This window comes from Ovis aries, chromosome 8, assembly GCF_016772045.2.
Source record: "Ovis aries strain OAR_USU_Benz2616 breed Rambouillet chromosome 8, ARS-UI_Ramb_v3.0, whole genome shotgun sequence".
Lineage (NCBI taxonomy): Eukaryota > Metazoa > Chordata > Mammalia > Artiodactyla > Bovidae > Ovis > Ovis aries.
In genome coordinates this window covers 74,673,878-74,698,416 of record NC_056061.1, presented here as the reverse complement: position 1 = coordinate 74,698,416, position 24,539 = coordinate 74,673,878, and the positions used below count along the sequence as shown (strand labels likewise).

General features: G+C 50.0%; 2 protein-coding genes across 3 annotated transcripts in view; both read right to left on the bottom strand.

The window, feature by feature from the left end:
- Positions 1 to 23,233, bottom strand: part of LOC114116073 (UL16-binding protein 3-like) — an 83,691-nt gene extending 60,458 nt beyond the window's left edge. Inside the window, exons 1-3 of one of the 2 annotated variants that reach the window (XR_006060655.2) lie at positions 23,127 to 23,233; positions 20,501 to 20,584; positions 19,655 to 19,684 (exon numbers count right to left, since the gene is read on the bottom strand). The gene's annotated coding sequence lies outside the window, so the exon portion shown is untranslated. Of the gene's footprint in view, positions 1 to 19,654; positions 19,685 to 20,500; positions 20,585 to 23,126 lie in introns of those variants that run through there. The other variant, XM_060419807.1, reaches the window with a different exon arrangement.
- LOC106991302 (low-density lipoprotein receptor-related protein 11-like) overlaps positions 1 to 24,539 on the bottom strand; it is a 284,456-nt gene that overhangs the window by 235,290 nt on the left and 24,627 nt on the right. The window lies entirely within an intron of this gene.

Sequence of the window (24,539 nt, the reverse complement as noted above, 5' to 3'; positions counted from 1 at the left end):
ATTCTTCAGTGCTCAGCCTTCTTCACAGTCCACCTCTCACATCCATACATGACTACTGGAAAAACCATAGCCTTGACTAGACGGACCTTAGTCGGCAAAGTAATGTCTCTGCTTTTCAATATGCTGGTCATAACTAAATGGCAACCCACTCCAGTATTCTTGCCTGGAGAATCCCATGGACGGAGGAGCTTGGTGGGCTACAGTCCTCGGGTCACAAAGAGTCGGACACGACTGAGTGACTTCGCTTCACTTCAGTTTCTTCCAAGGAGTAAGCGTCTTTTAATTCCATGGCTGCAGTCACCATCTGCAGTGATTTTGGAGCCCCCAAAAATAAAGTCTGACACTGTTGCCACTGTTTCTCCGTCTATTCCCACGGAGTGATGGGACCGGATGCCATGATCTTCGTTTTCTGAATGTTGAGCTTTAAGCCAACTTTTTCACTCTCCTCTTTCACTTTCATCAAGAGGCTTTTTAGTACCTCTTCACTTTCTGCCATAAGGGTGGTGTCATCTGCATATCTGAGGTTATTGATATTTCTCCTGGCAATCTTGATTCCAGCTTGTGTTTCTTCCAGTCCAGTGTTTCTCATGATGTACTCTGCATATCAGTTAAATAAGCAGGGTGACAATATACAGCCTTGACAGACTCCTTTTCCTATTTGGAACCAGTCTGTTCCATGTCCAGTGCTAACTGTTGCTTCCTGACCTGCATACAGATTTCTCAAGAGGTGGGTTAGGTGGTCTGGCATTCCCATCTCTTTCAGAATTTTCCACAGTTTCTTGTGATCCACACAGTCAAAGGCTTTGGCATAGTCAATAAAGCAGAAATGGATGTTTTTCTGGAGCTCTCTTGCTTTTTCCATGATCCAGTGGATGTTGGCAATTTGATCTCTGGTTCCTCTGCCTTTTCTAAAACCAGTTTGAACATCTGGAAGTTCACGGTTCAAGTATTGCTGAAGCCTAGCTTGGATAATTTTGAGCAATACTTTACTAGTGTGTGAGATGAGTGCAATTGTGCAGTAGTTTGAGCATTCTTTGGCATTGCCTTTCTTTGGGACTGGAATGAAAACTGACCTTTTCCAGTCCCATGGCCACTGCTGAGTTTTCCAAATTTACTGGCATATTGAGTGCAGCACTTTCACAGCATCATCTTTCAGGATTTGAAATAGCTCAACTGGAATTCCATCACCTCCACTAGCTTTGTTCATAGTGATGCTTTCCAAGGCCCACTTGACTTCACATTCCAAGATGTCTGGCTCTAGATGTGTGATCACACCATCGTGATTATCCAGATCGTGAAGATCCTTTTTGTATAGTTCTTCTGTGTATTCTTGCCACCTCTTCTTAATATCTTCTGCTTCCGTTCGGTCCATACCATTTCTGTCCTTCTGAGCCCATCTTTGCATGAAATGTTCCCTTGGTATCTCTAACTTTCTTGAAGAGATCTCTAGTCTTTCCCATTCTGTTGTTTTCCTCTATTTCTTTGCATTGATCGCTGAAGAAGGCTTTCTTATCTCTTCTTGCTATTCTTTGGAACTCTGCATTCAGATGCTTATATCTTTCCTTTTCTCCTTGGCTTTTCACTTCTCTTCTTTTCACAGCTATTTGTAAGGCTTCCCCAGACAGCCATTTTGCTTTTTTGCATTTCTTTTCCATGGGGATGGTCTTGATCGCTGTCTCCTGTACAATGTCATGAAGCTCATTCCATAGTTCATCAGGCACTCTATCTATCAGATCTAGGCCCTTAAATCTATTTCTCACTTCCACTGTATAATCATAAGGGATTTGATTTAGGTCATACCTGAATGGTCTCATGGTTTTCCCTGCTTTCTTCAATTAAGTCTGAATTTGGTAATAAGGAGTTCATGATCTGAGCCACAGTCAGCTCCTGGTCTTGTTTTTTTTGACTGAATAGAGCTAGGCTAGAAAACGTAGACTAAAAGCCATGTAAATACAGGCAGACCTCAGAGATATTGCAGGCTGGGTTCCAGACCAGGGCAATAAAGTGAATTTCACAACAAAGGGAATCACACAAACTTTTTCATTTCCACTGCAATGTATTGTTATGTTGACACGGAAGTCTGTTAAGGGTGCAGTAACTTTATGTCTAAATAAATAATGTACAGACCTTAATACAGAACACTTTGTTTCTAAATTAAAATATGTTGAGCATCATCTGAGCCTCCAGGGAGTCATCATCTTTTTGCTGGTGGAGGGTCTTGTCTCAAGGTTTGTGGCTGCTGACTGATCAGGGTGGTGGTTGCTGAGAGTTGCGGTGGGTAGCACAACTTCTGAAAATAAGACAACAATGAAGTTTTCCACATTGTTTGACTCTTCCTTTCACAGAAGCTTTCTCTTAGCATAAATGCTCTTTGACGGCGTTTTACCCACAGTAGAACTTCTTTCAAAATTGGGGTTAATTTTCTCAAACCCTCCTGCTGCCTTTGCAACTAAATTTATTCTAAACTTAATATTCTAAGTCCTCTGTTGTCATTTCAACGATCTTCACAGAATCTTCACCAGGAGTCGATTGTATATCAAGAAACCACTTTTTTTTGCTCATCCTTTAGAGTCAACTCTCGTTTATTCCAATTTTATCATTCAGTTTAGTTCAGTCGCTCAGTCGTGTCCAACTCTTTGTGACCCCATGAATCGCAGCACGCCAGGCCTCCCTGTCCATCACCAACTCCCAGAGTTCACTCAAACTCATGTCCATCCAGTTGATGATGCCATCCAGCCATCTCATCCTCTGTCGTCCCGTTCTCCTCCTGCCCCCAATCCCTCCCAGCATCAGAGTCTTTTCCAATGAGTCAACTCTTCACAAAAGTATTGGAGTTTCAGCTGTAGCATCATTCCTTCCAAAGAACACCCAGGACTGATCTCCTTTAGAATGGACTGGTTGGATCTCCTAGAGTCCAAGGGACTCTCAAGAGTCTTCTCCATTAGATTGCAACAATCAGTCCAATCTATACATTAGGCTCCACTTCTAATTCTAGCTCTCTTGCTATTTCCACCACATTGTAGCTACTTCTTCCAGTGAACTCTTGAACCCCATCTAAGAAGGTTAAAATCAACTTCTAAATTCCTGTTAATGTTGTTATTTCAACCTCTTCTCATGAATCACATGTTTTGGGTGGAACTTATAATTGTGAATTCGCTCTAGAAAGTTTTCAATTGACTTTGCCCAGCTCCATCAGAGGAATCACTATTTCTGGCAGCTATAGCCTTACAGAAACTATGTCCTAAATGCCATAACTGGAACATCATGACTACTCCTTGATATGTGGGCTACAGACGGATGTTGTGTAGGCAGATGTGATAAGAACGTGAATCTCATTGTACTTCTCCATCAGGACCCTTGGGTGCTTTCTTAACGAGCAGTGATATCTTGAATCTTTTTTGTGAGTAGTAGGACTCAACAGTGAATTTAATATTTTTGGTAATCAGTGTTGTAAACAGATATGCTGTCATCTAGACTTTGTTGTTCCATTTGTAGAGCACAGGAAGAGCAGATTTAGCAGAATTCTGAAAGTCACTAGGATTTTCAAAAGGTAAGTGAGGCTTAGCTTCACCTTCAAGTCACCAGCTGCATTAGGCCCTAACAAGAGAGTCAACCTATCCTTTGAATCTTTGAAGCCAGGAACTAACTTCTTGCTAGACATGCAAGTCCTTGGGGGCATCTTCTTCCAGTAGAACACTCTTTTCTCTACACTGGAAAGCTCTAATTTAGCATAGCTATCAACATAGATTATTTTATTAGATCTTCTGGATAAATTACTGCAGCTTCTGCATCAACCATCACTCTTCCACTCTGTACTCTGTTAGGAAGATGGCTTTTTTCCTTAAACTTTATGAACCAACCTCTACCAGCTTTCAACTTTTTATCCCTGCAGCTTCCTTACCTCTTTCAGCCTTCATAGAATTGAAGCCAGCTAGGGCCTTGCTCTGGATTAGGCTTTGGCCTAAGGTAGTGTTGTAGCTCTTGTGGTCTCTCATCCAGACCACTGAAACATTCTCCATATCAGCAGTAAGGCTGTTTTGCTCTCTTCTCATTCGTGACTTCAGTGGAGGAGCACTTTTGATTTCCTTTATTTGAGTTCACAGCTTGACTAACTATTTGGGGCAAGAGGCCTAGTTTCTGTCCCAACTTGGCTTTGACGTGCCTTCTTGAAAAGCTTAACCATTTCTATCTTTGGATTTAAAGTGAGAGATGTGTGATTCTTCCTGTCAATGGCATAATTTCGATATTGCTGTGTCTCAGGGACTCAGGAGTCTCAGGAGAGAGATGGACGGGTCAACGGAGCAGTCAGGACACACACACATATCGGATGGCAATGTGCCCATGGTTCCTGGCACCTCAAAACAATTACAATACTAACATGAGAGATCATTGATCACACAAAGGCAAAATCAAGATGGCCAAGAAGGACGCCCTGAGCCCCACTCTCCCATGAACACACCAAAACTGCAACCACATACAAAACAGTTCTCTTTCCAAGAAAATGACCTGAAACAAGCAGAACATCCCCTCTACAACCAGCATAGAGAAAGAACCACGCTGAGAAGGGCAGGAGCAGAAAAGAAGGGATCTAGTCAGGACCCTTTGGCCAGGTACTCTCCAACAGAGGGGTCATCACAAACTGGAGCATTCTTCCTAAGGAGCAGGAGGTTTGGGCCCTACATCAGGCACCCCAGCGCTGCAGCAGAGAAGCAGCGCTGCACCAGAGAAGCAGCCCCACGTCCCTCCTCCCTCACTCCTGTTTTAGAAACCAAGAGGGTTTATGATCTAGAGCACTGGAGGACTATGGGAAATGGAGACTCCACTCTTAGAGACCATGGGCACAGAATTATTTGCTCACTGTTCCAGCACAGAGTCAGCAGATTGCAAAGTGTCTGGTGAGCTGGCAAACATCTGGAGACCATGCCTAGCATTGGGTGGGGCTCACAGCCAACAGAACTCCAGACAGGAGCCTCCCCTCAACCCATCCCCCCAACACACACACATACATACACACACAGGCACACGGGGAGAAGCCAAAGCTTGGCTCTAGCCAAACTCTCAGCTCTGCCCCACCTCCATGTGATGCCAGCCCAGGCTAAGACAATCACTGCAGGTCCCTGGGATCCTGATGAGTTGTGTGACTGCATTGCCACACGAAGGCTTATCTGAAGCCCTGACTCACACCCAGTCCAGCACCAGGCTCTACCTTGGGGTCACCCAGCTGCCGCCCACGGAGAGCAGCAAACTCTATGAATCAGCAGGTGCAAAGGAGACAAGAAGGTTCTCAATGGACTCGCTAGAGTCTCTGTGTGGGATGGACCTGTGCTGGGAGGCTGGTTGGAGGACAAGAGACCCACAAGGGTGGGCAGGACTCAGGGTTGGGTGGGGCAAGAGCTTGGTGGGGCCAGGTGAGCTGTGTGGGGACAGACTCCCTTATGAAGGGCTGGGGGTCTGAGCCTCAGTTGAATCCCCTGGAGGAGGCAACCCGGAAGCCCCTGGTAGACTCAGACCACAGGGAGGAAGGACTGGGAGAACAGGAGAAGTCAGAGGCTGCCACCACAGATGGGCCAGGTCGGCCCCATGTGTGGAGCACAGGCCCCAGGGACCTTGGCACCCAGACTCACCCCATGCATGCCCCTGACCCCCGGCCTCACTCCAGATCCCCAGGCATGAGGTCAGAGGTGGAGGGCTGGGGAGGTTGCAATTAGTACCTGAGGCAGTTTCATGGATGTGAACTGTAGATACCTCCAGAAACAGGAAACTGGACAAAATTCTGACGGTGCTAGATTCTTCATCTTGCCATGCCTCAATTTACACATTTGTCAATGGGAAACACTACCTACAGGAATGAACAGAGGCTGAACATTCATTTAGGACCTGAGGAGATCATGCAGGTGGCCCCGAGTGTGTATATGCTGAGGACTCGCCAACCCCTGTCTCAGGAGTTGTTGTTGTTTAGTCACTAAGTCATATCTGTGATCCTGTGGACTGTACGCCTCTAGCCTCCTCTGTCCATGGGATTTCCTCAGGTAAGAATATTGGAGTGTGTTGCCATTTCCTCCTCCAGGGGATCTTCCCCATCCAGGGATGGAACAGACCTCTCCCACATTGACAGGCGGATTCTTTACCACTGAGCCACCTGGGAAGCCCCTTATCAGGTGTTAGTGCTGCTAAAAAACACAAGGAACATGGGGATCCAGAGAAGTGGATGGATAGAAGAAAGGGGAGGGACAGATCATTGAAATTTTGAGGAACACCAGTCCCACAGAGGGTGTGGGGAGCCTGGGGGAGCCCCCAGGAGAGACTCCAGTGGGAGGACTCTGGGGACTGATTCCCTTCTCCACTGGCCAACCAGGCTCCTCCTTAAGGGTGGGTCACCCCAGGGCTCCAGGTGGCAAGGGGTGCTGGCACCAACTTCAGTCATGGTTCCTGGTCCTGCTTCTGCTGCCCAACTATGCCCACGAAGCACAGGGTGGTGAGCTCCCAGTGAACCTCCTGGGAGAGGGCGGGGATGATGCATTATAACCAGAGAGCGGGACCCGAGCTGCCTTGATTAAAAAGCCCACAGGCGTGGTGTTGCCTCCGCCTCCTCCTCCTCAGTCCTTAGGTGAGCTCCATTCCTTGTTGGCAGCTGTTGGGCTGCTGGCCACTTTCAGGCCAGCAAAAGTGCAAACTGGTTGAAATAACAATACTCAGACTATGAGAGGTGGGGAGGCGAGAGGACAAGGAGAGCATGGCAGGAAACACTGCCATCCCTAAGCTCCAAGCCCCTCAGCAATGCCTCCAGGAGTGGGAGCCCCCGTGGCAGGGCTGGGACAGGCGACCTTCCTGTGTGGAGGAACCTGGACACCCCCTGAAAAGCACACACCACTCATCTCATCTGTCCACACAAACCCTTCTCCTCCACACGACCCCCTGCCCTTGACTCCCAGGCCACTTTACCAGCCATGAACCACCCGTGCCACCCCGGGCTCTCCCTTCCCCAGACACATCCCTTTAGTGGCCACAGCTCCTCCTCCGCAGCTCACTAAGTTCATTCCACATCTCTGCATCCCGAGAAGCCCAGGGCCTCCAATACCTTCCCACCTGTGAAGGGACCCGAATCACACTCTCCACCAACTGGCGTCTTATCCCGTTGCCTGAGGACTCACCCCAGCAAAAGCCTCCCAGCCTGGTCCCCAGGAGGGTCGGGAGCCCATTCTTCTGAAGGGTGACATGGGGCCTGAGGGTGAGGAGGGGCACCACCACTTCTGCCCTTTGGTCCCACATTCATATCGTCCACAGACTGTGGAGATGGCAGCCTGTAATGGTTATTGATTAAGACAGGAGCTGGGGAACTCTTCTACAGAAGACAAATCTGTTCGTCTCTTCAGGCCTTTTGGCGTCTGTCTCTGTGCACGTCCAGGTTTGTGGTGCGAAAACAGGCAAAGACAACGTGAAAAACCAGAGGAACCCCTCTGACCACGGCCCTGGTTTGTGAACCCCAGCACTGGGCGACTCATCACCTGGGGAATTATCCAGTGGCTGCCTTGGCTGCCTGTTTATGAATCCCAACTCTGCCCTGTCCGCCTTGTAGCCTCTGGTGGTGGGAATGTGATAGGAGGGTGGGTCCTTCAGTCACAGGCTAAGGCCCCCCTCCTCTGCTGTAGAGTGGCTTCCTCGGTCCAAGGGACCACGGGGACACTATGTAACCACAGAGGTGAGCAGAGGACAGGGAGGTGCCACAGTTCTGGTGTCAGGTCTTGGTCCCCTTCTGGTCATCTTATTTGTTCCCTGTGGCCCTGCTTATGCCAAACCACATGATCACTTCTATCCTACGACAGCTGGCCTCTCAGTCATGATTATGAAGTGGATGAACCCAATTCATCAAGACCGGAGGTCCCTTCTCTACCAGACTCAGGACCATATCAGTAGCCATGTTTAAATGTTAGGCTTTCCCCACTACAAGTGGTGTGGCCATACCTCTGACCCTGTGGGGCTGGGTTGTGATGCTCTGATTAGATGTCACAAGCTGTCCCTGGATGAGGGCGTGGCAACCCACACTGGTATTCTTGCCCGGAGAATCCCATGGACAGAGGGACCTGGTGGGCTACAGTCCATAGGGTCGCAAAGAGTCAGACATGACTGAAGTGGCTTAGCAGGCAGGCAGGTTACCCCTGGCATGATTTCCCCGCTGATGGACTTCTGTGTCATGGGTGCCGCAGGGTCCTAGGGTCCCAGTGGCAGATCCCGCCACACTCCTTCCTTCATGTCCTTTCCATGAACACCTTCCACAGCTGAGTTGAGCACTTGCAGAGGCCTCTGGTCTGCAAATCCTGAAATATTTAGTGTCCAGCCATTGATAGAAATGCTTTACACCAGGCAGATATAAAAAGATGTGAAGGGATCACAGCCCTGCATGCTTTCAGGTTATGATTGTTCACTAATCTCTGCCATTTTACCCAGAAAAGGGTGGTCTTGCAACATTCTGTTTGCAGCAAAGGAAAGGCAATATGAGAATGTACTTGTACTTCTCAACTATGGCAGCCTTCACCCCATTCCTAACTACAGAGACTTTTCCATCACTGGATCAAACCTGGAGAATGTGAAATAACCACTGTGTGGGTCTTCACACACCATGATACTCCTGTAAGCAGGATGCAGGATGGTTATGTACTCAGTACCCTGCATCTCAGGCATCACATTAATCACAGTGGGGCCGCGATGATGCTTCAGATCCCCGGACATGATGTGAGTCACACCCTGGGTCCATAGGAATGTGGGGTGGCTTCTGCTTCCCAGTGTGCACTTACCTGAGTCAATGGCCATGTGGCTCCCAGGGATGGGGAAGGCCAGAGGACCGTGGCACTGCACTTGCCATGGTGATGAGGGCCCGCCTGCTGGAAACTGCACCTCTCTCAGATAACGGGTTCTCGGTTCTGATAACTGGCTCAGTTCTAGAAACTGGGCAAAGTATCCAGACAAGCTGTTATGATGGCTGTTTTCAGCGTCATGATTATCCAGCTTGTGTTCTATTTTCTTTGGTTTCTTGGGTGTTTTGTTTTCTGGTCGGCCGCCTGGCTTTTGGGATCTTAGCTCCCTGACCAGTGATCAAACCGGGCACCTGGCAGTGAAAGCCTGGAGTCCTGACCAGTGGAGCCCCAGGGCATTCCCTGTCTCATTCCTTTCAGTCGTGCAGTTTGTGTCCAGGTTGGCCGCCCATCCGGGTGTTTGCCTCTAGGATCGCCCTGTGCTGGGAACCAGCATCATACTCTGCAGTCAGGACCTGTCAGCCGTCCCATCTCTCTACTCATATCAACCATTGCGCCTGCTTTGTTCCTGACACAGTGCATCCCCACCTGGGATCTGCATGCGTTCAACCCGTTTCTGCTGGAAGCCTACTGGAGACACCATCTCCGAGCAGCATCCTGACCTTCAGCAAAAGCCCTCCTGTGTTACCGACCAGGGCTCCTGGACTCGATCAATAGAAGTTGGTAAAAGGCCAGACACAAATTCAGGGGGGGAAAAGCTTTATTGGGACTCATGAGGGAGCAAAAACAGGTAACATGTTCCCTTGCTGGCTCCAGACAGTGGGGGAGCCAGTCCTGCATATGAGATGAGGGTGGGGGAGGGTCCTGGGTTCAGGCCAGAGGGGCTGAGCTGGGTGTTTGTTCCCCCTTGGTGGTGCTGTGTGCAGGGATCATGACCAGTACCCTGCTTTTGCTCCCGGCTGCTCTGAAATCCCCTTGGGTTTTTGGTCTTTTTGTATCTTGTTGTTGATTATTTTCGCCAACTGCACATGCATGCAATTACTTTTAGCCCCTTACAATTTCTTTGTATTTTGATGCTTGATGTGACTTTTGTCCAGGCACACTCACTGCAGCAAACTGTCCCAACCTGTCTCATTACCCACTGAGGGGTCTACACCCTTATTCTTAACAGTTAAGGGGCTGAAGCTTTCTTTGATCAAAACTTCTCCCTGCTGGACAGGGACCACTGAACTGAGCCTCCCCTCAAGGTGCAGAAGTCCCTCACAAGGACCTACATGGATCTGGGCCACCCTCCACTGGAAGGGGCTGTATTCCTTGAGCCACCATGAGTGTTATTTCAAACTGGTAGATCCTAGACACAGAGTCAATCAAAAGGTTAAATAAACAAGGGCTAGAAAGGAAAGAACAATAGCCATTAAAGGGCCTAGAAAGGGAAGGACCCGGGTTAACTTTGGAAGGACTTGCTCTTTTTTTTTAAACTCTTGGCAGAGGCGCAATCTCCCATGACAAAATTGAAGCCCCTCTACCTGTATATTTAAGGTGCATATTTACACCTTAATATAAGATGTAGTAATATAAGGTGTATATTTCCTTAATATTGATCTAGAGGGATAGCAGTGAGTGGTGCTAAAGAGAGATCTTAGTTTCCTGCCCAGGAATTGAACCTGGATAGCTCGGTGTAAAATGAGGAAAACACCAGGGGCGAGATGCAAAGTTCCGTTGGCTCTTAGCATCTTTGAAAGCAAGAATGTTTCAAGGAGGCAAAAACTGTAAAAACAGATACCAAAGTTATTACTGGAGACATACAGAAATAATTCATTTATTTAAGACGGAAGCAAGGCGGAAATATACACCCAGAGAGGAGTGCAGGCATCCAGAATGAGCAGTACAAAGAAGCTAGGCTAGGGATTTAACACACACATACAGGGCTTCCCTTGTAGCTCAGTCAGTAAAGAATCTGCCTGCAGTGCAGGAGACCCGGGTTCGATCCCTGGGTTGGGAAGATCCCCTGGAGAAGGAAATGGCAACCCACTCTAGTATCCTTGCCTGGAAAATCTCATGGACAGCGGAGTCTGGTGGGCTGCAGTCCATGGGGTTGCAAACAGTCGGGCATGACTGAGTGACTAACACTTAATCACTTACATGCCTCTATCTTCCCTGGTGGCTCAGTTGCTAAAGAATTTGCCTGCAATGCAAGAGACCCAGGTTTGATCCCCGGGTCGGGAAGATCCCCTGGAGAAGAAAATGGCAACTCATTCCAGAACTCCCTTGCCTGGAGATTTCCATGAACAGAGGAGCTGGCAGCTGACAGTCCACGGGATCCCAAAGAGTCGGACATGACTGTGTAACTAACCTTCTTTCACTTTCACTTCCATACACGCATCTATTCTTCCCCAGCTCCCCTCCCATCCCCACCCAGGCTGCCACATGACATTGAGCAGAGTTCTATGTGCTATACAGTAGGTCCTTGCTGGTTATCCATTTTAAATAAATCAGTGTGTACATGTTGATCCCAGACTCTCTGACTATCCCTTTCCCCTCATCCTTTCCCCCTGGCAACCATAAATTCATTCTCTAAGTCTGTGATCTCTTTCTGTTTTGTGAGTAAGAGCATTTATATCACAACTTTTTTGATTCTGAGTATAAAGGACATCAACAGATGCTTCTGCCTCTCTGTCGGACTTATGTTGTTCAATATGACAATCTCCAGGTCCATGCATGTTGCTACATATGGCATTATTTCTTTCTTTTTGATGGCTGAGTAATATTGCCCTGTGTATATGTTCCACATCTTCTTTATCCATTTACCTGTGGGTGGATGTTTAGGTGGCTTCCAGGTCTGGCTACCGTGAGCAGCGCTGCCATGAACACAGGGTGCATGTGTCCTCTCAGACCCTGTTTCCTCCGTATCACCAGGTGCACTGAATCGCATAAGACGGAGAAATGGTGAGACATCATGACCTCTCTCATGGGTTAGAAAACAAAAATCTTGTATACTTCAAGTTTTCTGGAGTACTGAGATGTTGATTTAAATAGCACTAGCATAATAAATTGCCTTCCCCAGTGGCTCAGATGGTAAAGAATCTGCCTGCCAGCGTAGGAGACACAGGAGACGTGGGTTCAATCCCTGAGTTGGAGAGGTCCGCTGGAGAAGGAAACAGCAACCCACTTCAGTGTTCTTGCCTGGAGAATCCCACAGACAGAGCAGCCTGGCAGGCTACAGTTCAGGGGGTCACAAAAGGTGGGATACGACTGAGCGACTAACACTTTCACTTTCATCATAATAAATTATTAAGGGAAATAGTCATAAATAAAACTTTCTTCTATTGAAATAGGTTGAGGTGATTTCTCCAGACACATAAAGAATCCCTGAGTCCTGTAATAGCAGACGGTATTTTTCTTGCAATATCATTTGCAGAAATTAGGTTACGAGGCAGAGTTTAATTATCCACAAACTAGAATGAGATGAAAAATGTCCTGTTTGTGGAGATTTCTTCAAGTACTTGAATATTTCAGTGTAGAAATACCACCAATTAGCACCAGGAGAAAGTGGCGAAATAAATTGTTTCTGTTTTTTTTAAAAAAAGTGCTGAGTAGGATTTCGTCAAAAGTGATAAAGCCCATGAGATGATGCATCTACTGTGTCATCGTAACCGGAAAACACTGAGGATTCATGGGGTCTGATCTCCTGGATCTAAAGTGAAGAGCAGGAGAAAGGCCAACAGAGCACTTGTCACACTTCCTGGGAGCACCATCTCCTTTAGAAAAGAAAGAGGACTTGGTCCAGGGGGCTGAGGAACTCCTGTCAATTTCCTGGGGCGGCCCCTCCCCAGCCCCCTCCAGCCTCACCCTCACTGAGAGGCTCCACCCCGACCCCCACCCCAGGCCCAGCAGCTTCTTGTCACCTCCTCCTTCCTTCCTGCATCACAGAGTCACCCCAGGCCCTGACACCCCCTGCTCAGGCTCAGGACTGGAGCCAGTGAGGAATCAATCTGCTCCCTTTACTCAGGTCCGGATCCTCCCCGAGGGGGGCCTAAAGGACCAGGGAGCAGGTCCCTGGAGGAGGGGCCTTGCTTCCTGACAGCCTTGGGGGGCTGCATGGAAACCTTCTTTCACTGCCCTCCAGCTTCTGAGCAGCACACACAGCTCTCAGGACCAGGGTCCCTGCCCCCATCTCTTCCTGGTCCCACCCAGCTGGGCGCCTCCACCCCAGCTCAGGCCCACCCATCCCCAGGCACCTCTGCTCGAGGCAGGGCGGCTCAGTGATGGAGGCTCTGGGTTCCCAGGAGGCTGGTGACATGCCGGCCACACTGAGTCAGACCTGCTGCTGCTCCAGGAGCACAGGCCTGGCCTCACCCCTTCCCCCAGTCTCTGCTGTGGGGCTCCGGCCTTGCCTGCTTGACCCACACCACTTCCTGCGAGAACAGGCCTTTGGAGTTGAGTCTGCAATTATTGCTCTCGGGTGATATGGGGTCTACCCACCTGCTCATTTCCAGGGTGAGGAGGTTCAGTGAGGGGCAGGGGTTGGCTGGGATTCACCTGCTCCGGCCTCACACCAGGCCCGGTGCCCCTGCCTTCCCTCTGAATTCTGCCCTCAGTACCTGCTCCTGGAAAGGACTCAGCCCAGGAAGACAGTTATGATGAAAGTGGGGAGGAGCATGGGGAGGATCCAGGTGATGTGCTTGATGGCTGTGGCCGAGGACTTCACTGTAGGGGGGCCCGTGGTCGGTGATGCTTCAAGCAGAATAAGGGTGAGGCCCTTGTCCAGACCCCAAATTCGGCAGATGCCGCCTCAGCCCCCCTGACCCAGGTACCCCTACTATGCAGCCTGTTTGCACCCACACGTGGAGGCCCTTGTGACAGGTCCTCAGGCAAGATGGGAGGGAGGGAGGAGCCCAGTCCCCATGGGACTCTGACAGCTAATGGGGAAGCAAGATTTCCAACAGAGTCACTCAGTCCTGCTGTGACATCAGAGATGGTGACATCAGGATGGAGTCCTCAGGAGCTGACAGCAGAGGCGGTATTGACAGATTTCCAGAAGGAGGATGGGGACATTTAAAACAAGGTTCTGGAAGGAGGGAATAGTAAGAAGGAGATTGGAATCACAGAGATGCTCTCATGTTTAGGGTCAGTGAGAATCCGTGTCCAACAGTACAAAGGCCTGTGCTGTGAGGAGAGACGTCAGGAGGTGGACGAGGAAGGAGGGTCACAGAGCATCCCCGGGCCGTTGTTCTCCCAGGACAGCTCACCTCTGACGAATCATTTTCACAAACACAGAGGGGTGGGTCCATGTCACCAAGAGAGAACTGCCACTTTCTCCTCCCTTCTCACTTGCCCATGGTGTTCGCCCAGCACACCAAGAGAGCCCGATGACAGAGCCGACAGTCTCTCTTGCAGACCTTCTTGAAGCAGTCGGCCACAGCTCTGTCATTCTCCCTCTTCCTTTTCATCCGCCTCCCTCCAGCATGATGCACTGTACAGGGTCCATCGTCCAAATTAAAGGGCAGCCACGGTTGTCCTTTGAAGCCAAACTCCCAGGATGCACTGATGTGTCCGCTGTCTTCTCAACAGCATTTCATCCTGGCCTGCAGGGTGAGAGGTCCTGACCCCACGGAGGAAAAGACAGAGCTCAGCCTCTGGGCTTGACAGATTCTTTGCCCCACCTAGGTCCACCTCCCCTGGGCCCAGCTAATCTGGCCCTGGTCTCTCCTGCAACAGCTGCTCTTTCCACTGGACTACTAGGGAAGGACAATACCCTTTTTTTTAAATTCCGAAAACAGTGGATGCAGCTAAGCCCCCAGTCTACTCCTGCATTTGGATTTTCTAACTCACCCTTGTCTGTGTGTTTCTCTGGTGTAACATCAGGCATCTGCTCCTTGAGCAAGTCTCCAGTGTCTCTGAGTGTGTCAGCCTGTGTTTCCCAGGCATTTATACATTTCACTTCCTCTCCCAATGGACTCATGTACTTGCTCTTACCTTTACCAAAATCACAGGAGACAAAGACCTTTTGATCAACTTCTCCTTGAACCTCACACCGTGGCTGACCATCTCTGGGCCGAGGATCGATGGTGACATTATCGGAAAGAGAATGAGCATCTGTGAAGGCAAAACACAGTGAGGGTGAGGTTGGGGAAAAAAAACCTGTAGGCCCCTTCCCCCAGTTATGTGAGAGTGGAGTAAAGTGCAGGGCTGGGCTGACAGAGCAATCACACCCCACAACACACACCATACAGCCAGTGCCCCTCCTCTCCTTGTGGAGAAGGAGGAGTCCCCTGCCTGGCGAATTTCACACAGCCTGGGTGTGTCCCCTTGTCCACCAGGTCCGTTCCCAGCATCATAACCTTTGCCGAGACGTGCCAGGCTGCTATGCAGGAAAAGCCTAGATGACAGAGGACTGTCAGAATCTAACCCCGGGTCCTGTGAGAGATGGGGAGCCTGTGGGGATGCCCCTGAGGAAGCAGGATCATAGGGAGAGGAGCAAAGAGGCGACGGGTGAGCACAGAACCTCAAGTTGGAGAAGGAAGAGTTAATAATTACGGGTCACAGGACTTAGCAAGGCTGGGGAGATGCTACTGATCTCCCACTAGGATGGGTCTTGGAAGCCTGGAGAAAGGCCTGGCCCACATGGCATGAAAGAGAAAATCCAGAACTTCCGAGGCAGGTGGTAGAGGAGGGGATCAAAGCCTTAGAGAAGTGAATCTGCCAGGGCGGACACCGGATGAAAGGACAGGAAAGTGCGCAATCCACTAGCTCCATGGGACAGCCTGATGGACTCTATGGAGCCCGAGAGGAAAGCATGGATGGGAAGCATCTCCAATAGCTCAAGGTTTACTTTTATGGAAATCAGGGATAGTGGTAGGAGACCGTGTTCCTGTGGCCTTCTTGCAGGACTAGGGATGGAAAATGGGGCAAGATCAGATTCTGGGTGGAGTGTTGTATGTCAGGAGCAAAATTGGTACAATGATCAAAGTGATTAGTGAAAGTCGCTCAGTCGTTTCAGACTCTTGTGACCCCCATGGACTATACAGCCCATGGAATTCTACAGGCCAGAATACTACAGTGGGTAGCCTTTCCCTTTTCCAGAGGATCTTCCCAATTCAGGGATCGAACCCAGGTCTCCGCATTGCAGGCGGATTCTTTACCAGCTGAGACACAAGGGAAGCCCAAGAATACAGGAGTGGGTAGCCTATCCCTTCTCCAGCAGATCTTCCCGACCCAGGAATCAAACTGGGGTCTCCTGTGTTGCAGGTGGATTCTTTACCAACTGAGCTATCAGGGAAGCTGAAAGTGATTAGAGAGTCCCAATGCCAGCCAGGGCCTGACTGCCAAGAGCACAATACTGGCTCAGAGCATAGGGTGATCCTAGAGGCAGACACCACTGAGTGACTGAACTGAACTGGAACTGCAGAAGGAGAAACTACTCCCACATTCATTTGAGACCCAGTGTGTTGCTAACACCACGCACAGGAACAGTAGCATGATCCTGGCCCCCGTGCTGTGAAGTGATGCTCCGAGGACCAGGTCCTGCTAACAGTGGTTATCTCTGGGTCCACAGATCCACTCAGTGTCCATTGCACATGTCCTGGACTTCTGACATGAATGGACAGTCTGTGTTGTTAGTAAACTACCATGGGTGAGGGTACCACAGTCGTGAATTCCACATTCACTCTTCTGACCCTGACTCCCCATCCCCTGATAGTATGTGTAAACAACATCACCTCCTGGAGGAAATAATGGAAACGAGTAGCAACCTACAGTCTCCCTAGGCCTGCAGAGCTGTGGTCCCTATCTCATCTCCACTGAATTACCACTGAGGTCCTAGGTTTCCTCTAATGGTACATATGAAACATTTCAGGCTTTGCAGACCCTAGGTCTCTGCTGCAACTGCTGTCCTGGCACAAAAGCAGTCACAATTGATGAATGATGAGTGTGGCTGGACCTGCTTCTTGGGCAGATGACCCAACAGAACCGGTGACATCATAGCTATCTGTGTTTGGAAAGGTGCTACATGCTGTATGAGGCATTTTACTTGGAGGCTCACAACACAGACTCCTAGTGTCCTGAAGAAAGGACACACCACTTGCAGTGAGAAAGCCCATACCATTCAGTGTGGCTCCTGGTATGGTCCTGGGGCCTGGCAGAGATGAGGCCTCTGGTCATGGAATGTCAGATTTGCCCAGCATGATCTGGGTTCACCAACCCCTAACCATTAGTTCAGATAGGCCAGCCGTCATAGGATAGAAGTGATTATGTGGCTTGGCATAACCAGGGCCACAGGGAACAAATCAGATGTACCAGCAGGGGACCTAGGCCTGACACCAGAGTTGATACAGGGCCACTATCCCCTGATCACATCTGTGACTTCATGCAGTGTCCCCTACGGCTCCTTGAACCAAGGAAGCCAGTCTACAGCAGAGGGGGTGCATGAGCCCCTAACAGCCAGATCCACACTCCTATCACAGTCCCACCACCAGAAGCTACAAGGCAGGACAGGGTAAGTTTCTGGTTCATAAACAGAAAACTGAGGCAGCTCTCGGATGATTCTCTAGGGAATGGATCACTCATTACTGGGGTCAGAAACCAGGACAGTGGACAAGTCTGGTTCTCAGTTGATTTATACATTATATTTGGCTCCTGCTGCTCCCCAAATGCGGAAGCTCCTTTTGCACCCAGATACAGATACCAAATTGCCTAATGAGACCTTGAGATTTACTTTCTTCTGTAGAAGAAAAATCTGTCAACTCCTTCCTTAATCAATAACCATTATAGGCTGCTGCTGCTGCTGCTGCTGCTAAGTCGCTTCAGTCGTGTCCGACTCTGTGCGACCCCATAGATGGCAGCCTACCAGGCTCCCCCGTCCCTGGGATTCTCCAGGCAAGAACACTGGAGTGGGTTGCCATTTCCTTCTCCAATGCATGCAAGTGAAAAGTGAAAGTGAAGTCGCTCAGTCGTTAGCGACCCCATGGACTGCAGCCTACCAGGCTCCTACTGGAGTGGGGTGCCACTGCTGACGGTGTCCCAATTCCTAGACACTATGAATGTGGGAGCAAAGGGTAGAAGTGGGGATGCCCAGCCTCACCCTCGAGCCCTGTGTCGCACTCTGCAAAACCCTGTTCCCGTCCCTCCTAAGTTAGGTCCTGGGGGCCAGGTCGGGGGGGTTTGCTGGGTGAGTTATCAGACAAAGGGATAAGATGCCAGTTGACAGAGGGCATGTTTAGACTCTCTTCAAGAGACAGGAAGCTGTTGGAGGCCCTGAGCTTCTTGGGACCGTGGAAAAATGGGTAATAAATGGTCTTGTAACCAAAAGGGCCCTAGGGCGCCTTAGTGGGAAAGACCCGCCCCCATGGTCTCCGTCTGCCTCTTGTTTGTAGAAAAGTTTTAGTCAGCCAGGCCTCCTGTGAGTCTCAAAATGGTGGTTTAAGAGTTAAGGATTAGAACATGTGAAGATGGAGAAAGGAATACTCCTTAGGCTGGGAAACTGGTAACAATTTAGACTGTGAGCAGCCACAGAGCAGTGTCACAAAACTGCCAGTTCCCTGAAAGATAACAAAGAGCTGACACAAGCCTCAAGTTGCTTCTACAGGAAAGACCCCCAGCACATCAAAACTGCTGGCTGCAAGCACGCAGACCCCCAGACTGGTTGAAACCATAAGCTTGGTGGTGCTCAAACGTTTGCCTTGTGCCAACCACCCTGACCGTGCTCAAGACGCTGATGCACCCTGCAGCAGCCACCTCTGCCCCCTTTCTAGCCTGGAAACGTGGAGGCAGTCTGAGGACATTAGGCCACTATTTTCCCGGGGCTCCTGAGCAAACCAACTTGTCCTTTTCAACCACTTGTTACCTTCATAGGTGGTAGGATCTGGGTCATAACCAGCTTCAACTAGTAACAGCCTGAGCTGTCTGGGAGGAGTTTTGACTCCAGGGAGGCGCTGATCAGTGGCTAGGCATTGAGTGCCTTCCTCAAGATATATATGTAATTAAAAATAAATAAATAAATAGAATTCTTTAATTTTTTCAAGTGTTTTAAAAAATTCATTTTCTACTTAAGCCAGCCTTGAAGACAAGCACAAAATCTGTTTACTTTTTTTTTTTTTTTCTACGCAACACAACTCAGGCATGAATTCTGTGCATAGTAAAAGCTCTTATTTACTATTGACCTGACCAAACCCACTTCTGGCACTGAAAAATACTAGGATCTGGCAAATTTCAGATGTTTCAGTAAATTCCTCTCCTACTTTCCCCAAAGTAAGAAGGCAGAACTCCTCTGTATTAAAAAAAAAATTTAAAGGCAACTTTCCATGAAAGAGTAGTTTCAGTTTCTATTGTATTTTTCTTTTTTCCTTCTAGCTTTTAAGTTTTCTTCCTCCAACACTGCTTTTTCTTGTACAAGGAGAGAGCATTTTTTCATTTTTCTTTTCGTAAGACAAAGTATTTCATCTTATAGACAAATAATTCCCAAGACTAGTGATAAATATTAAAAAAAAAAAAAAGAAAGAAACTTAAGGGTTTCCCTGGTGGCTCAGCAGGTAATGAATCCACCTGCAATGCAGGAGACGCCGGCTCAATTCCTGGGTCAGAAAGATCCCCTGGAAAAGGGAGAGGCCACACACTCCAGTATTCTTGAGCTTCCCTGGTGCCATCTAGCTTCTTTCCTAGACGGTAAAGAATCCACCTGCAATGTGGGAGACCTGGGTTCAATCCCTGGGTTGGGAAGATCCCCTAGAGACGGGAAAGGCTATCCACTCCAGTATTCAACCCTGGAGAATTCCACGGACAGTATAAGTCCATGGGGTTGCAAAGAGTCAGACAGCAGTGAGCAACTACTCATGGCACATTCAAGGATGAATCATCTACCTGGCCGTTAATCACACACCACGGCTCTCCATTTCTGGGCTGAGGATCAACAGCGAAGTTGTAGCAAAGAGAGTGAGCACCTGTGAAGGAAAATGCAGGTGAGGACAGGTTTTGGAGAAGACCCATTACCTCCTCCCCCAACTTATGTGAGAGCAGAGGAAAGCTGCAGGGCTGGGTTGGTAGAGCAGGAAGGCCCCTCTGCTCCCAACACCACCTACAGGCTGAGCAAGTGGAGAAACCACACAACATTATCTCTACTGTGCTGATAAGGCCAACACAGAACCGAAAGCTACAGAAAGGAGAATTCACAATTGGGGTCACAGGGTTTAGCAAGGCCAGGGAGATGCTGCTGATCTACCACTTTGATGGGTCTTGGGATCCTGGAGAAGGCCTGGCCCACATGGCATGAAAGAGAAAATCCAGAACTTCCGAGGCAGGTGGTAGAGGAGGGGATCAAAGGCTCAAGAAATGAATGTGCCAGGGTGGGCACGGTATGAAAGGGCAGGAAAGTGTGCAGTCCCCCAAGTTCTATGGAGCCCAAGAGGAAAGAACGGATGAGAAGCATCTCCAACAGCTCCAGGGTGACTTTTGCTGAGGGTCAGGGACGGTGGTGGGACTGGTGTTCCTGTGTGTTTGCAGCAGGAGTGAGGATGGAGAAGGGGAAAGAGCTGATGCCAGGGGCAGTGCCCTATGTCAGAAGCAAAGCAGATGCAGCGGCCAAGGGGACCAGAGAGCCCCAAGTAGCCAGGCCTCACTGCAGAGAGTACCACGCTGGCTCCTAGCACAGGGCGATCCTAGAGGCAGACAGATGAGCAGTGAGCCCTGCTAAAAACTACACGGTTGAAAGGGAAAATTATATAAAAAACAGACAAACACAAGGCTGGGTGTTCAGGAACCTGAATGCAGACATCCCAACAAAGTGTCCAGGTCCTTTGTGCAGTATCCAGCACTGAGTCAGGTCTTATATTCAGAATCCATTCCTAGAGACAGAGATGCCAGGCATCAGCAAGGAGGGCCCTCTTATCACCACAGCAAGTGCAAAAGTCCTTCTGGCCTTGGAAGCCACACGGTCATTGACTGGGGTAAGTGTACACTTGGCAGAGAAGCCACCCCCACATCCATAAGGACCTAGAGTGGGACTGTCATCATGTCCAGCAGTCTGAAACATCGTCATGGCCCGCCTGTTATTACTGTGGTGCCTGAGATCTGTGTAAGAAATACACATCTGTCCCACGTCCTGCCCACAGGAGTGTCACCCATTCACTGGTCCTCATAGTGCTCATTTCACATCCACTGCATTTGCATATGAATGAAAAATCTTCACAGTTAGTAAATTACCAGCCGGTGAGGGCCACCATAGAAGCGATTTCCAAGTTCACACTTCTGACACTGACCTTCATCCCCCAATAGTACATGTAAGCAATATCATATTCTGGGGAAAATGACAGAGAGGAGTACCAACCTACAACCCTCCAGGGCTGCAGGAGTGTCGACCCTATCCGATCTCCATTTAATTCCCAGTGTGTCCATAAATTTCTATAATTGTACATATGACATATTCAGGCTCTGCAGATCATGGCTTTCTGTTACAACTGCTGTCCTAGCACAAAAGCAGTCACAGATGAGTGGTGAATGATGACCTGCTTCTTGGGCAGATGACCCAGCTGAACCTGTGACATCAGAGGTATCTGTGGTCAGAAAGGTGCTAGTGCCGAATATGGCATTTTACTTGGAGGTTCACAACACAGACCCTTTATGTCCTGAAGCAAGGCCATGAGATTGCAATGGGGAATACGACACCATTTAAATGTGGCTCCTGGTATTTACCTGGGGGCTGGTGGAGGTGAGGCCTCTGGTTATGAAATGTCAGCATTGTCTATCATGATTTGGGCTCATCAAACCCTAATCATTAGTTCAGATAGACCAACCATCAGAGGATTAAAGTGATATTGTGGTTTGGCATAAGAAGGGCCAGAGGCAACAAATAAGGGAGAGCAGCAGGTGGCCTAGGCCTGACATCAGAATTGTTGTAGGACCACTGTTCCCCACGGTCTGCCCCCGTGGCTCAGCAGTAAGGAATCTACTTGCAATGTCGGAGTTGGAGGAGATGTGGGATCTATCCCTGAATGAGAGAAGATCCCATGGAGGAGAGCATGGCAACCCACTCCAGTGTTCTTGCCTGGAGAATCTCTTGCACAAAGGACCCTCGTGGGCTATAGTCCATAGGATCATAAAGAGTTGGACATGACTGAAGCGACTTAGCATGCACACACTATTCTCTGCTCATGCCTGAGGCTTCATGCAGTGTCCCCTATATCTCCATGGACCATGGAAGCCACTCTAGAGCAGAGGGGGTCAGGGGACATCAGCCCATATCTGCTGGACCCACACTCCTTTCACATTCACACCACCCAGAACTTACAAGGTAAGACAGAGCAAGTTTTTGGTTCACCAACAGGCAGCTAAGGAATCCCTTGCACTAGTCCCTAGGGGACGAGTCAGCTGTTACTGTTTTGTGACCCAGGGAAGTCACATGGTTCTTTTGTATTTTTTTCAGGTCGTCTTTGCCTGCTCTTGTAGCACAAATGTGGAGATGTAGAATGCACACAGACACCAAATGGCCTGTGGAGACAAACAGATTTACTCTCTGTCTTTTGAAGAAAAGTTCTCCAACTCCTGTCTTAAATAATAGCTATTCTAGGCCACTGTCTCCATAGTCTCAGGGAATATGAATGTGGGACTGAAGGGTAGAAGTGGGGGTGCCCGTCCTCACCCTCATGCCCTGTGTCACACACTTTGGGAAGCTCTTCTCCCATCTCTCCTGCTTTATGTCCTGGGGGCTAGGCTGGGAGGCTTCTGCTGGGGTGAATTCTCAGGCAAGAGGATAGGGTGCCAGTTGACAGAGGGCAGGTTTAGGATCCCTTCACAGATGGGAAGTGGTTGGAGGCCCTGAGGTTCTTGGGATGGGGAGGAATTCGGAAAAAATAGTGTTGTAACCAAGCAGGACTCTAAGGAGGCTTCCTAGGACAGACTACACCCATCTCACCGCTACTCCCTCCTACACTGACTCCCTACTCCCCGCCCAAGTGGCGGACTCCGCCTCGACCCTTGTCCATCTCCCGCCGCCTCTCCTGTGGCCAACGCAACTGGTCAGACTCCACCCAGCCTTCCCCTGAACCCCGGTGGGTTCGGTCCCTCGGAAGCGGCCTCCACCTTTCCTGCACCCGCTTCAGTGACTCCGAATCCTGACGGGGGAGTCCGGGCAGCTGCAGCAGCATTTCGTGACGCCGACCTGCCTCTCAGGTCTCCCTGCCTTCTCTCCCTCCTGCGGGGATGCAGCAGGATGGCATCCAGCCGCGAGAGGAGGCGGGGAGCAGGAGCCCAGCGGGAAAGGAGCGCAGGGACCTTTAAAAGCAGCGAGGCGGCCCAGCCGCGGAGTTCCCCGAACCGCCTCGGACACCCCGTCCCTCTCGGGTCTTATGGCCCCATGTCCTCTCCTCGCAGGTTAATCCCCGAACTCACCGCCTCGCGCCGTGCAGAACCGGGGAGCCACGAGGAGCACCAGAGCCGCGAAACCAAGACGGGCTCCGGGGCCAGCCTTCCAGCCCATCACCAGCTGGAGACTGGTTGGATCCGACTTTGCGGGAGCTATTTATAGCCCGCCCAGCATTTCAGTCAGTTCTCCGCCCCGGCCTCCTCCCCTCGTCACTGACGCCGGGCCGTAGCCGCCCCCTTGTGACTCACTCCGTTCTCCTCCGGTCCCTCCCCGTTTCTTTTCTCCTCCGAGTCCTTCTCGCCCCTGAACCTTCCTCCCCATTCCCGCCTGCAGTCTTCCTGCGGTGGTGGTTTACTCGCTCAGTCGTGTCCGACTCTTGCGACCCCGAGGGCTGTAGCCCGCCGGGCTCCTCTGACCATGGGGATTCTCCAGGCGAGAGGACTTCAGTGGGTCGCCATGCCCTCCTCCTTGGGAGTTTCCTGACCCAGGGATCGAAGCAGGATCTCCTACGTTGCAGGATGAGTCTTTACTGACTGAGCTTCGATGGAAGCCATGCTTTTCTTAAAAGACTCAAGATTGCCCCCTGCAACCCCCCAAAACACCACCCCCATCGGAAAACTCTGCGGATCTGAGGAAGGGCCTGGAGAGAGCCCTTAACTGCAGTGTCATCAGCAATATATTTTCTAGTAGTTTCTGTCCCAGGGTAGTCCTAGACATTTTGTGGGCCAAAGTAACTGCTCATTAGAAAGGGTTTGAGGACTGAGGCCGGAACCCGATTTACAGGATCCGCGTGGAGACGGGGAGCCTGTGCCCCCGGGCGCCCCCTGGCGGTCTCTCTGGCTGCTTGTTCTACTCTGGTGCCTTTGTGCATGCTAAGTGGCGTCAGCCATGTCTGACTCCCAGTGCCCCATGGACTGTAGCCCGCCAGGCTCCTCTGTCCATGGGGATTCTCTAGGCAAGAATACAGGAGCGGACTGCAATGCTCTCCTCCAGGGGATCTACACTGTGGCCTGTGTGATCCATTTTCTTCCCCCTCATAATTTACTTCTATGCAGTATCCAAGCAGCATTGAGCATCTCACGTTTACGTCTCAGGGCTGTCCACTGATGAAGAGTGAGATCATCCATCACTCACTGGGGCTGGCAAGACCTCCTGATTCTTGGGAAGGGGGTCTACCAATGACATTGAGAGGTCAACGTCTGTGACAAAGGGATCCACGTCTCTGTTATCATGGGGCTCTTGGCCTCTGCTTCAGGGGTGACTGAGCCCTGAGCTCGGAAGGTCGCGCTGACTCCTCAGCACGGGCAGTGCTCCATTTCATGTCTTGTCACTGAGTGAGGCTGGCTTCCCTGTTTATAGATGTGGAAATGGATGTGAGCAGAGTTTTACCGAAGTAGCAAGAGCAATCAGGTGGAGTTTCATGTTGTTGGAAGTATGCT